At 36.3% G+C, this 13,878-nt stretch overlaps 2 pseudogenes; both read left to right on the top strand.

The window, feature by feature from the left end:
- The first annotated feature begins 1,857 nt into the window (after window positions 1–1,857).
- LOC113448152 (protocadherin gamma-B5 pseudogene) lies at window positions 1,858–4,164 on the top strand (annotated as a pseudogene).
- A 6,952-nt stretch (window positions 4,165–11,116) lies between these two features.
- On the top strand, window positions 11,117–13,495 carry LOC148126275 (protocadherin gamma-B5 pseudogene; annotated as a pseudogene).
- Window positions 13,496–13,878: the final 383 nt, after the last annotated feature.

Genomic DNA, 13,878 nt, shown 5'->3' with positions numbered 1-13,878 from the left:
CATGGTCTCCCTATTTCTGAAATAGGAAACACAGTAGGAAAATATTTGAAAGTTCTTGCTATAAATAAAATTAAATATAGCATTATTTAAATATTATTGAGGCAGGGTGATCTGGAGTCTTAGTAGACAACCAGTTAAATATGAGCCAGCAGTGTGCAGCGGCAGCCAAAAAAGCCAGCACAATCGTAAATTGCATTAACAGAGGGATACAATCAAGATCAAGCAAGGTACTAATGCCACTTTATAAAGCCTTAGTAAGATCCCACCTAGAATACTGCATCCAGTTAGTGAACTAGTCTAGTGAAGAGACGAGCCAGGGGAGACATAATAGCAGTCTCACAACATTTGAGGGGCTGGCACACAGAGAAAGGGGTCAACCTATTTTCCAAGGCACCTGAAGGCCAGACTAGGAATAATGGATGGAAACTTATAAAGGAGAAATTCAACCTAGAAATAAGGAGATTTTTTCTGACAGTGAGAAAAATCAACCAATGAAACAGCTTGCCTTTGGAAGTTGTGGAAGCTTCATCACTGGAGGCTTCAAAAAGAGACTGGACTGCCATTTGTCAGAAATGGTGTAGGGTCTCCTGCTTGGATGGGGGATTGGACTAGATGATCTACAAGGTCCCATCCAATTCTGTTAATCTAATCTAATCTATCACCAACTCATAAATAAACTGACGTGAACCATGAATTCCCAGAGTACGTAATAGAAGAGGGACTGAAAATAAAACTGCTAGTATCACAATGCTGCTATGGTCTATAAGAGTCACTTCACTTGGAATAGTCTGCAATTCTGATCTATCCATATGAAAAAAGATAAGAGTTGGGAATTGTGTAGGAAATGGCATTAAAACAGGAGTCTGGAGTCTGGAAGAAAAGCTAAAGAAATAGTTACTGTATCTAAAAATATGACTTAACCTGAATATGATAAAACTCTGGACATGATTTGGAAAAGGGAAAGCAATATATTTTTGTTTTAATTGATTAATTAGTGCTCAGTAGAAATTACTGTCAATAGTGTCAAGATACACAAAAAATATTATTGCCACAAAAATCTTAACTATTTATAATATCCATATTCATAGTCTGCTTGCGAGGTTTTTTGAAGACATATACTGTATATCCTATTATGGAAAATAGGATACGCTATTTCTCCTCATTTACTGAATTTAGTATCTTTATTTTAAAATCCATCAATCAGAAGTCATGCTGACCACAGACCAAATGATAAATTGTTATTGAGAAATTATGATAGTTCGTATAAATATCATCTACAAATACAAATTGCAAAATTGCAAAATCTATTGTGCACATGTATATTTTTTAAAAAGCCGAGCTGAGTAAAGCATGAAAGAAAGCTACAGAAAAAAGAAAAACACATGCTGTGGATATAGAAGCATTTAGTCATACCACAATACAACAAATCCTTAGCTTTAAATTGAAGATAAATGTTCTTGCAATGCTCTGTTTAAACCTCAAAGTGCCGCTGTTGGCCAGCACAGACTCCTAAAAAGAGTTCATGCTCAATATGTAGTTCTATCAATGATGTCTAGGAAAATAGAGAAATACAGAGTCAGAGCTGATTTGCAGACTGACAGAAAACGGGTTCAGGTGGTACAAGAAAAAGGGCAATTTTCCTTGTTCAGATTTCATCTATTCTCCTGACCATTTCACCTAATGACAATAAGTTTAAAAGAAGAAGAGGAAGGGGTGATAGCTTATTATTGAAGAAGACAGATGGACACAAATGACAGAAAGAATGGCAAAGCATTCACAAGGCAAGTACTTATCTCACTATTCTTTTTCTTCCACTGGGCTGTCTCAAAGCACATCGATTATTCAGTACCAGAAGAGATGGCAAAAGGCTTTGTTGTGGGGAATCTTGCAAAGGACGTAGAATTGAATATAAGGGAACTGGAAAAACAAAATGTACATCTAGTCTCTATTGCTAAAATGCACTACTTCAGCATCAATGAAGAGAATGGAAACCTCTATGTAAATGAAAAGATAGATCGAGAAGTAATATGTGGGAAGGCTCCACTCTGTCTTCTTAGTTTTGAAGTTGTGGTTGAAAATCCTTTGAAAGTTTTTCATGTAACTGTATCAGTTGAGGACATTAATGATAATGCACCATATTTCTTGGAAAACAACTTCAACTTAGAAATAAGTGAAACCACTTTTCCTGGAACTCGATTTCTCCTTGCAAAAGCTGAAGATCCTGACATTGGAAAGAATTCCCTCCAAAACTATGAGCTTAGCTCCCATCTTTGTTGTAATTTGGAGACTGGAGAGAGAAAAGATGGAAGTAAATACACAGAACTAGTGATTAATAATCCATTAGATCGTGAAAGTGAACCATATATACATTTGATTCTTACAGCCATTGATGGGGGTGAACCAAGAAAAACCGGGACTGCCCATATATGGATTAATGTCACTGATGCCAATGACAACTCACCCATTTTCACTCAAGAACTCTATAAGGTCAGATTGGAGGAGAGTCTTCCAATAGGGTCCCCTGTGCTCCAGGTTATTGCTTCTGATAAAGATGATGGTACAAATGCCCAAATCAGATATCATTTTGGCAATATGCCTGGAAATAACCATCCCATATTTCATTTGAATCCAGTCAGTGGAAAAATCACACTTATGGCCCCCTTGGACTTTGAGGAAACTGCAGAATATACAATGACAGTAGTAGCAAAAGATGGTGGTGGCTTAGAAGCAAACAGCAATATTGAAATAAAAATATGTGATGAGAATGATAATGCACCAGAGATAAACCTGGTCTCCTTATTTAGTTCATTCTCTGAAGATACTCCACCTGAAACATTAATTGCTTTAATCAGTGTAAATGACAAAGATGCTGATGATAATGGAAAAGTTACATGTCATTTAGAAAATGATATTCCTTTCAAGATCCTGCCTTTTTCTAATAATTACTACAAGCTCCTAATAGATAGACCTCTGGATAGAGAAAGAATTTCTAAATATAATATTACAATCACAGCAACTGACAAAGGAACCCCTCCATTGAGTGCAAACAAAACCATCGTGCTGCAGATCTCTGATATCAATGACAATGCTCCTGCTTTTGAGAAAGCTTCCTACAGCATCTACGTGCCAGAGAACAATCCTTCTGGTGCCTCCATCTTCCAGATTCAAGCCTTTGATCCGGATCTGGATCAAAATTCACACATCACATATTCAATCCTCACCAGCAACATTGAAGAACTTCCCATCTCCTCCTATATCTCCATTCATTCTGAGACCGGCATCATCTACGCCCAGCGATCCTTTGACTATGAGCAGTTCAGGGAATTCCAGCTGCAGGTGAAGGCCCAAGATGGCGGGAGTCCCCCTCTCAGCAGCAACGTCACAGTCAGGGTGTTTATCCTGGATCGGAATGACAACAGCCCCCAGATCCTGTCCCCTTCACCAGACTCCAAGGACTCTGCCCTCTTTGAGATGGTCCCTCGTTCAGCCGAGGCAGATTATCTGGTAACAAAGGTGGTGGCTGTGGATGCTGATTCCGGACACAACGCCTGGCTCTCCTACCAGCTGATTCAAGCCACAGAACCGGCCCTCTTCACTGTTGGCTCCCATACGGGTGAGATCAGGACAGCAAGAATTTTTATGGAGAGAGATGCTGTGAAACAGAGACTGGTCCTTCTGGTGAAGGATAATGGACAACCGACTCTCTCGGCCTCTGTCACTCTGAACCTGGTGTTTGCTGAGAACTTTCAGGAGGCTCTTCCGGAGATGAAAAACCAGGTGAACAGCTCAGAGGATCAGTCCGACTTGCAGTTCTATTTGGTAGTGGCCTTAGCGGTGATGTCATTTTTATTCCTCTTGTCAGTGATTCTGGCCATTGCCATCAAACTGCGGCAGTCAGGAAATTCCAGTTTCTTACCATGTTTTGCTCCTGTTTCCCATTCCACAGCTGGGGTTATATTTCCACCCAATTTTCAAGATGGGACTCTGCCTTATTCCTACCAGCTTTGCCTCTCCTCAGAATCCAGAAAGAATGAATTGATGTTCTTGACACCACATAGTCACGTTATTAATAATACCCTTAATGGTGATAATAGTGTTCCTTTTGTAGGCAACAGTGAAAATCAATTAAATTCAGAAATGGATCATGACATTAAGGTAAAATAATTTTACAATCATTTATTTTATTTAATATTCTATTATCTTTTTGTGCTATTGATTTTGTAAATTGAGGATCCAAGATGTACTATAGTGTTTTGTTTTTCATTTACTCAGTTAACTAAATAACTTCCAATTTGCCTACAGATTGCCTTTCACAAGCACTATGAAATCTAGCATCTGTACTACTGGATTTAATAATTTAAAGATCCCTAGTAAACTGTTGTGGCAATACCTTTGTTAAATTATTGTTGTTTACAATTACATAAGTTGTGTACAATGGAAACATGCAGACCTCTAAAAGGGACAAGGCATTGGATAATCCTGAATGGTATGTCTAAAGAGCAGCTACATTGCAATTTAATCTAATTCAGTTAAGATAATATCAATGTTGCCAGCAATCTTTCTCTCTGTTTCTTAAATTTTGAACATTAGATTCTTTACATAGTTTCTTTGTTCCTTCCATTAAACCTAATGGACATTTTGGAAAGATTTTAAAGAGACTGTAAGCCCGTGAAAGAGAAATAAATCTCCCTTTAGATTCTAGGGAGCAAAACTACCACAGCAGGGCCAATTGCATCAGTGAAGGATATCAGATTCATAGTGCCATATTTTCTTTCATTTTATGTTGCAAATTTCAGCAAAATATATCTATCTCATCAAACTTAGGAACTTTAGGCTTGTGATAGAATCCCAGAAGCCAGAAGCTTTCTCAAGTTTTGTTTTGTTTTAAATCAGAGAAGTTTTCAATGCAGGGATAAAGAGTCTATTTGGATAGTGATACGAGTGGCGTGTAAATTTAATAAATGATAAGTAATATTTAAAAATTAACATTACATTCTCTCTTTATTGTTTCCCCACCAGCCCTAACATGCTGAAACCATAGTGTTGGAAAGCTTCAAAAAAGAGATGTAAGGAGCTAAGTAAGAGATATTTTTCCACGCATCTAAATGTGGAGAATATTTAGAGCAGTTCTAGAGGTGTAATCTAGAATCCCCCTCATTGCTTGCAAGGAAAAGCAGTTCAAGCCTGGAAAGTTCTGTTGATAGTTGGTTCTTGAGCACCAGACTCTATTCCTGTTCTTCTCCATGTATTTCTCCATAAATTATCATATTTATATAGTAACTAAATTTATACATTCAAATATGCTATATTTTAATTTATTTTCAACATTTCTATATAAATTTTTGTAATTATTCCTAAATTTATATCCATAAGTCAAGAAAATCAGTTTTTTTACAAATCTTTTTTGCCACCCCAAGCCTGTACTGTGGGTTTTCAGTACAGAACCTGAAAGGCTTGGCAATGAACTGGTTCTTAAGATTTCAAAAGTTATAGTGCAGAAGGGCCTTTATTTCACCAGTGAAATAAAGACAAATTTGAATTTATTCCCCCCACCTGTGTGGGAGGGAGATTGGACTAGATGACCTACAAGGTCCCTTCCAAGTCTGTTAATCTGTTAAAAAATGTACCAGAAGTGTCAAGATCATCCTAATGTATAATTATGCCCATTTTTAATACTAACTTCCTGTCCTTTATGTTTTTATGACAATAGATATTTCTATTCAAATTTCATGGGTAGTCACTATTTACTATACTGTAGACAACAAAACTATATATCAAATTGGCCACTGTTTTTGGTTAGGCATAGATATGTGCATGTAATTAGATTTTCTGTACTTGATTTCTAGGTCCAGCATGTACTATGGATTTTCTTGTAGTGTCAGTGTCACTTTCTCCATTATAATGTTTCTCCTAAAGAAAATGAAATTGTTGGCAAAAATGTTATGGGCTTCTTCATAAGTATGTTATACAGCTTAATTCTAAAAAGCTACTCTTAAACAATCTCATTCTTTAGGCAAAACTATTCTATATATCGAGATTATATATGGGAATTCAATCACTGTTAAATCAAGATACTACAAATTGAAATTCATAATTAAGTCTTTTATTTTTACTATAATGTAGATTCTTCAACAGATATATTCTAAATTTTAAGGCTTTAATTTCACAAATATAGTTTTTAATTATAATATTTTCATATGCATTCTTGGGACTAATTCCAATTTATTTCATAATCATGAAGTTCTTTAAATCAAATTCTTGATACATAAAATAAAGATCAGAATGAAGATAAATGAACTCGTAGGAAACAATTGTGTGAAGTTATCAGCTGTGACTTCAGGACTAAGAAATGGAATGAAAAATTAATCTGCAAAATTTAGCAGCTTCAGAGTATGAAATGTGGAGAAACTAAAAACAGACCAAACATTTCAGTTGTAAGACACTATCAGTTGAACAACACATATTTTCACTTTCTGGCAGCTCTCTGTCAGTCTTCAGCCACAAATCTCCTTGGTATTTCTTAACAAAATAGAAACAATAATAGCAAAATGTTCCTAAAACCACAAAAGAGAAGTTATTGTTTTATTTCTGTTTATTAACATCTACCAAGTCAATCCATTCCCTCATTCCTCAAGAAACAGAAAAAAGGTCTTTGATAGGAAACTGCAAAGGATTTGGCACTGGGAATGAAGAAGATAACTGATTATATCATCCACTTTGTTTCTTCAAGCAAGTCTCCACATTTTGCTTTGGACTATTAGAATGGCGCATCACAAGGATAAGGAAGAGAAATGGGCTCAAAGAAGAGAGTGTAGCTTCAATTGTGAGATTATAGCTACATATTTGATTAAAAATTAAAGAACTGAAGTAGAATTCACTGATATTAATGATCATGCTCCTACCTTCCAGTCAGAGAAGCTGAGAATACAATACTGGGTTCCAAATTTCCATTGTTAGACGCTCAAGATCCTGCTTTAGAAGTCAATTCTGTGCAGGTGCACAAAATCAAATGTGGAGAATATTTCTTTCTGAGTATACAAACAATTTTGTTATAAATATATTGAAATATACAAACAATTTTGTGATAAACAATATATTGAAAAATCACAGTCAAAGCTTCTGAAATATTCCACATGAATGCAAATGCAGGGGAAATGAAAATTGTAGGAAATTAAGATTATGAAAATTCTGTACATTATAGCATTGATGTTCAAGTTCTGGATGATGAAGATTTATTGGACAGATCAACCCATATTGTGTTATAGATCATTTCCATTCCTAAAAATCCTCCATCCATAATTGTGATAATTGTGTGTTCCAAGCCAGGTCTTCATCCTTGGAAACAAGTGGTAGTCGCTTGGTGCAAGATCGGGGCTGTAGGGCAGATGAGGAAAAATCTCCCACTTGAAAGCATTCAGGACTTTTCGAGTGCCGTAGTTCAGCCATTTTTAAACTTAATGCACCATTGGCACACTCCACCTTCAGTGATGATGTTGTCCCCATACACTTCACACAGTTGCCGAAAAATTTCAATCGGTTTATGGTTTTTTGCCAACAAAAACCTTATCATTGATCGCACCTCATAACTCGTGGGATTTTCAATTGCAGCACACATTTCAAACATTTGCTGTGAAATAACGGGCAATGATACGAACCTCCCACTAGCACGACTAGATGCAGACTGAGCAGCGGACGCACAGACCAAAGATGGCCACGCTAGCTCCGCCCCTTCTTGCTACAGATGAAAATGTAATCTATTTTGTGGATAACCCTCGTATCTATAAATGTGGTTTGAGATTTGCAGATGCTATGTAAAGTTCTAATGTAAGGTTTGATAGAGAGTCCTGACCTCTCTTTCAATAAGAAAAATAAAATAAGCAAACTAAAAAATAAAATAAAATAAAATATAAAATAACCTGGACAGCCATTGAATGTGGAAATAAACTTTGTAAACAGAGATTCTTCTCCATCTATTAAAAAGAATAACAGATATTGCCATTAATAGAAGTCGGGTGAAGGAGGAAACAAACAGAGCAATCTTTTCAAATGAATCCACTGATGAACATTCATTAATTTGGCTACAAAGAATGAAGTCAACATTTGATCAAAATCAGTCATGCTCGTCTAAAAATAGGATCATGTAAGATCAATTAGCGTAGGAAAAATGTGGAAAGTACTAAGTCACCCATTGCTGAAATACTGGTTGTCTTTAAAAATTACTGCAAATAATATTATATTTAGCAAGATATCTCTAAATATTATCTTGAGATAAATAGTAGCTATATTTTGTAAAGCCTAAAACAGTGTGGAGTTTGATGATTTGGAGGTATGGAGTTTTGTGTGATTGAAAATAGTACATTGACTATTTTTATTTGTAAGTTAACAACAGACCAAATGCAAAGTTATACAATTAGGAATTAGAGAAGATATGGTTAATAATATGGTTAATATTACCTGGTTTGATATTTGTTGTTGTAATCAAATAGTTTAGTCACTTCTAATTCAATGTGAGCTGCTGATTTCACATGACTGCCTGACATTCTTCACGCTCCTCTATGCTGCTCTCGACCAGTGATCACATCTTGCCACTTCTTTCAACTCTTTTTCAAACACATTCACTTTTCCTAAGCATCTGGGCCTTCTCCGGTAACTTTTGCCTTCAAATTATGTGTCCAAATTGTTTAAACTTTACCTTTATTATTAGTATTTCCAGTGAGCAGTCTAGTTTTACTCTCTCTCTAGAAGTTATGGAAAAGAGCCTAGAATAGTAATTATAAACTGGTCATTTATTTGTTGGATTTTTAATCTGTTTTTATTATTGTTATAAACATGTCAAAGCCACAAATATACATAATACTCCTTCCTCCTTATTTTCCCCACAACCACTTTGCGAGATGGGTTGGGCTGGGCTAAGAAAGAATTGGTCCAAAGTCACTCAGTTGGCTTTCATGCCTAAGGCAGAATTGGAACCCATGATCTCCCACTTTCTAGCCTGGTGTTTTTACTACTAAAGCAACTGTGGTGTGATGTGGCTGCAAGAAAGACAAATGCCATTTTATTTGCATCACCAAAGGTATTATTCAATTTTATTCTGCATTAATCACAGTCCATCTTAAATACTTTGTCCAGCCCTGAACACCATTGTTTAAGAAGAATTAAAACTGAAACTGGTTTAAAGAAGGGTACTGAGGATGATCAGGAACTAGAAATGTTCTGAAGAAACTAAAAATCTTTAGTTTGGAGAACAGAAGACTAATAGTTGTCATATAGAAGACCACCAAGGCCAGTACGATATTGTGCCATATGGCAGAACACTTAACATTTCCATAACAATGAATTTAAATTGGGGGGGGATGATTTTGATTGAATATTATGAAAACCTTTGTAATAGTAAGAGCAATTGGGCAATAGGATTGATTGGTTGTCCTTTACTGAATATTTTTAAACAAAACTTGGGCTATTATTTGTGGAGGATATTTTAAGTTGGATTCTGGAACAAAAGGTTGAACTTAATAATCTAAAATGAATCTAAGGTTTCCAACTTTATAATTTTATAATTTTATGAAATTCTATATCACACTGTTATCACATGATGTCAGTCACTCAGAATATCCAGACTTTGGAGTAGTTGTGTTATTTAGTGTTGTTCAAAAAGGCAGTCTATATGTATTTTTCTGTTATTTTGATAATTTAAACCTAAGAATATTTTCACCATGGTTAAGAAGCTGCCTATGAGAAATCCACAGGCAGAATCTGAATGCAGAACTTACCACTTCCTTTTTAATGTCTGTTTTGTATTCTAGTACACTGGCATGTAGCATGTTCCCATGATCTGTCCAATTGCATTCTTATTATGATACTTTTCAAGAGTAACTTCAAAATATGTAAAATTTATTGGTCTTTGTTGTTCACAAAATGGAACATAAAAAAGAAGGAAGTTTATCAAAATGAGCATGGTGCCACATTATTATGATATTTTCAAAGATGGAAAAACTTGCAAAGGCAAACATTTTGTTTGATCAGAGTTACAGTATTTTGGAGAGAGGTATTTTGGGTGCTACTGTGTTTGGAATCAGCAATATATCCTCCAAAGGGGATACTGTGTTCTAATCTTTTTAAAAAAAGTATTTTTGCATTACGTACACATCATGCATGTGTACGCGCAACACATACTTACAGAAATCAGTAGCTATATAAAAATTGTTTAATGGAGTATGAGATTCTAGAATTTAAAAGACAAATGTAGAGTTTTGTGGCATCTTAGAGATTAATTCATTTTTGTGGATCAGGATCACTGCCCATTCAAATCTTCCTTTTTACCATCTGCAGCAGATTAATACAGCTACCTTCTTTATATCTTTACAATAATACATTTAAGCCTTCTCAGTGAGAGAAGCTAGAACCTTGACTTTTAAGGTGATAGTGCTGACATAATGTTTTCAGGAGCCTAATTTTATTACATTTTGATAGGTCCTTTTAAAAAAAGTACAAATTAACATAATCCAAATAACTGTCATTGTTAGAATTACATAATCCCATGCAATAAAAGGGAAGTTAAAGTCATATTCAGTGGCTTGCATGAAGAAACAAATGGAGAAATAAAATAATACCTTAAAATTCAAACTACACTTATTTTTATGAGACAAACAATCACAGTGAAATAGCATTTCTATTTTGGAAATGCTATCCTAATTGGATAGGAAACTATTCAATGCAATTTTCTGACTGATCCTCAGAGTGTCACTGTTGGACAATGTGGCATGGGAAGAAAAGCTGGTGAGCCAATGATGTTTCATTGATACTTTTCTCCTATAGTGTTGCACATAATGGGCAAACAGCAGAGCACAGAAAAATACAAATGTAATATTTGCAGTCTAAACAATTTAAGGAAAGAAGAAGCTAATTTTTTATATAAATAGATTTCTTGCGCTATAAGGAAATTTCATCTGATCACTACCAGTTGCAGGGCAAAGGCAGAAACTCTGCAGACAGCTGGATGGATAGAAAGAACAAAGACAATGGAAGGGCAGCCAGAAGGCAAGTATTGCTTCTCTTAATATTATCATATTCCTACTATACTGCTTCAGAAGAAATTGGCTTTTCAATACCTGAAGAAATGACTAAGGGATCTGTAGTAGGGAATCTTCTCAAGGATTTGGGACTGAATATCCAAGAGCTGTCTAGAAGAAATTTGAATGCTGTCTCTGTAGATCAAATGCATTATTTCAGTATCAATGCCAAAAATGGAAACCTCTATGTGAATGACAGGATTGATCGGGAAGAACTATGTGATACAATTCTTCTTTGTCTTGTTAATATGGATGTAGTACTTGAAAACCCACTGAATGTTTTCCATATATCAATCACAATCCAGGACATCAATGATAATGCACCCAAATTCCTCAAAGACAATATCCATTTGGAGGCAAGTGAACTAACCTTGCCAGGTACAAGATTTCAGGTAGGAAAAGCAGAAGATCCAGATGTTGGCCTCAATTCTGTCCAGAATTACATACTGAGTCCAAATCAATACTTCTCCCTGGAAGTTAGAGAGAGAAAAGATGGACTTAAATATGCAGAACTGGTGCTGCAGAAACCCCTCGATCGGGAAAGTGAACAAAGCTTTCACTTGATTCTTACCGCCCTGGATGGGGGTGAACCAAGGAAAACTGGGACTACCCATATATGGATTAATGTCACTGATGCCAATGACAACCCACCCATTTTCACTCAAGATACATATACAGTTAATTTGAAAGAAAGTGTTCCAGTTGGATCCCTTGTGCTTCAGGTGGAAGCCTCTGATAAAGATGAAGGGACAAATGCCCAAATCACATATCATTTCACCAATTTACCACCTACTGCAAAGGACAAATTCAGCCTGGATTCTTCAAAAGGAACTGTCATTCTTAGTGCCCTACTGGATTTTGAAGAAATAAAACAATATACAATGACAGTGGCAGCAAAAGATGGGGGCGGTTTAATAGCACATTCCAATATTGAAATAAGTGTTCTAGATGAGAATGATAATCCCCCAGAGATAACTCAAACCTCTGTGTTCAGTCCAGTTCCTGAAGATTCGCTTCCTGGAACACTGATTGCTCTCCTCAGTATAAATGACAAGGATACTGGTGATAATGGAGAGGCTACTTGCTATTTGCAGAATAATTTGCCATTTAAGATACTTCCATCATCTAAAAATTACTACAAGCTCCTTACAGACAGACCTCTGGACAGAGAAAAGGCATCTCAGTATAATATTACAATCACAGCCATTGACAAAGGAACCCCTCCATTGAGTGCAAACAAAACCATCGTGCTGCAGATCTCTGATATCAATGACAATGCTCCTGCTTTTGAGAAAGCTTCCTACAGCATCTACGTGCCAGAGAACAATCCTTCTGGTGCCTCCATCTTCCAGATTCAAGCCTTTGATCCAGATCTGGATCAAAATTCACACATCACATATTCAATCCTCACCAGCAACATTGAAGAACTTCCCATCTCCTCCTATATCTCCATTCATTCTGAGACTGGCATCATCTACGCCCAGCGATCCTTTGACTATGAGCAGTTCAGGGAATTCCAGCTGCAGGTGAAGGCCCAAGATGGCGGGAGTCCCCCTCTCAGCAGCAACGTCACAGTCAGGGTGTTTATCCTGGATCGGAATGACAACAGCCCCCAGATCCTGTCCCCTTCACCAGACTCCAAGGACTCTGCCCTCTTTGAGATGGTCCCTCGTTCAGCCGAGGCAGATTATCTGGTAACAAAGGTGGTGGCCGTGGATGCTGATTCCGGACACAACGCCTGGCTCTCCTACCAGCTGATTCAAGCCACAGAACCGGCCCTCTTCACTGTTGGCTCCCATACGGGTGAGATCAGGACAGCAAGAACTTTTATGGAGAGAGATGCTGTGAAACAGAGACTGGTCCTTCTGGTGAAGGATAATGGACAACCGACTCTCTCAGCCTCTGTCACTCTGAACCTGGTGTTTGCTGAGAACTTCCAGGAGGCCCTTCCAGAGATGAAAAACCAGATGAACAGCTCAGAGGATCAGTCGGACTTGCAGTTCTATTTGGTAGTGGCCTTAGCAATGATGTCATTTTTATTCCTCTTGTCAGTGATTCTGGCCATTGCCATCAAACTGCGGCAGTCAGGAAATTCTAGTTTCTTACCATGTTTTGCTCCCGTTTCCCATTCCACAGCTGGAGTCATATTTCCACCCAATTTTCAAGATGGGACTCTGCCTTATTCCTACCAGCTTTGCCTCTCCTCAGAATCCAGAAAGAATGAATTTACCTTCCTCGCACCAAACATTCATGTTGCAGAGAATATGCTTTGTGGTGGAAAAAGTGAAATGCCTCTTTCAAGCAATGGAGAAAGCAATTCGCATCCTAAGGTAGAAAATAATGAAAAGGTAATATTTGTTTTTATTGCTCTTCCCATAATTATGTTCCTTAGGAAACAAACAAACTATTTACAAACTATTGTATAAGATTTAATTTAACTCTATGTAATATGACAAACTATTTTAAAATTAAGGCATAAACTTAAACTCAAAATCATGTTAGATTGTTGCTATTAGAAAATAATAAGTGGTAGAAAATATGGAACAAACATTATGATCAATTAACACTGTAAAAAGGAAAAACAGGAAAGTATTGATATACAGATATATAAGTAGGTATTGCTAAGATAGCATAAAAAATATAAACTGGAATCTTTTAAGCTAATTTAGTTAACTAAACGTAATAAATCTGTTAACTATAAAACATTATCTATTTTCTTTTGCTACTTTACAATCCTTGATTATGTATACAAAAGACATAAATTAAAAAAATAAAACAGAGGAAGTAAATAAAGTGGAAGACAATGTAG

The sequence above is a fragment of the Pseudonaja textilis genome, chromosome 3, assembly GCF_049901715.1.
Source record: "Pseudonaja textilis isolate UNSWEBS1 chromosome 3, rPseTex1.2, whole genome shotgun sequence".
NCBI lineage: Eukaryota > Metazoa > Chordata > Lepidosauria > Squamata > Elapidae > Pseudonaja > Pseudonaja textilis.
This window is presented reverse-complemented; position numbering and strand designations above follow the sequence as displayed.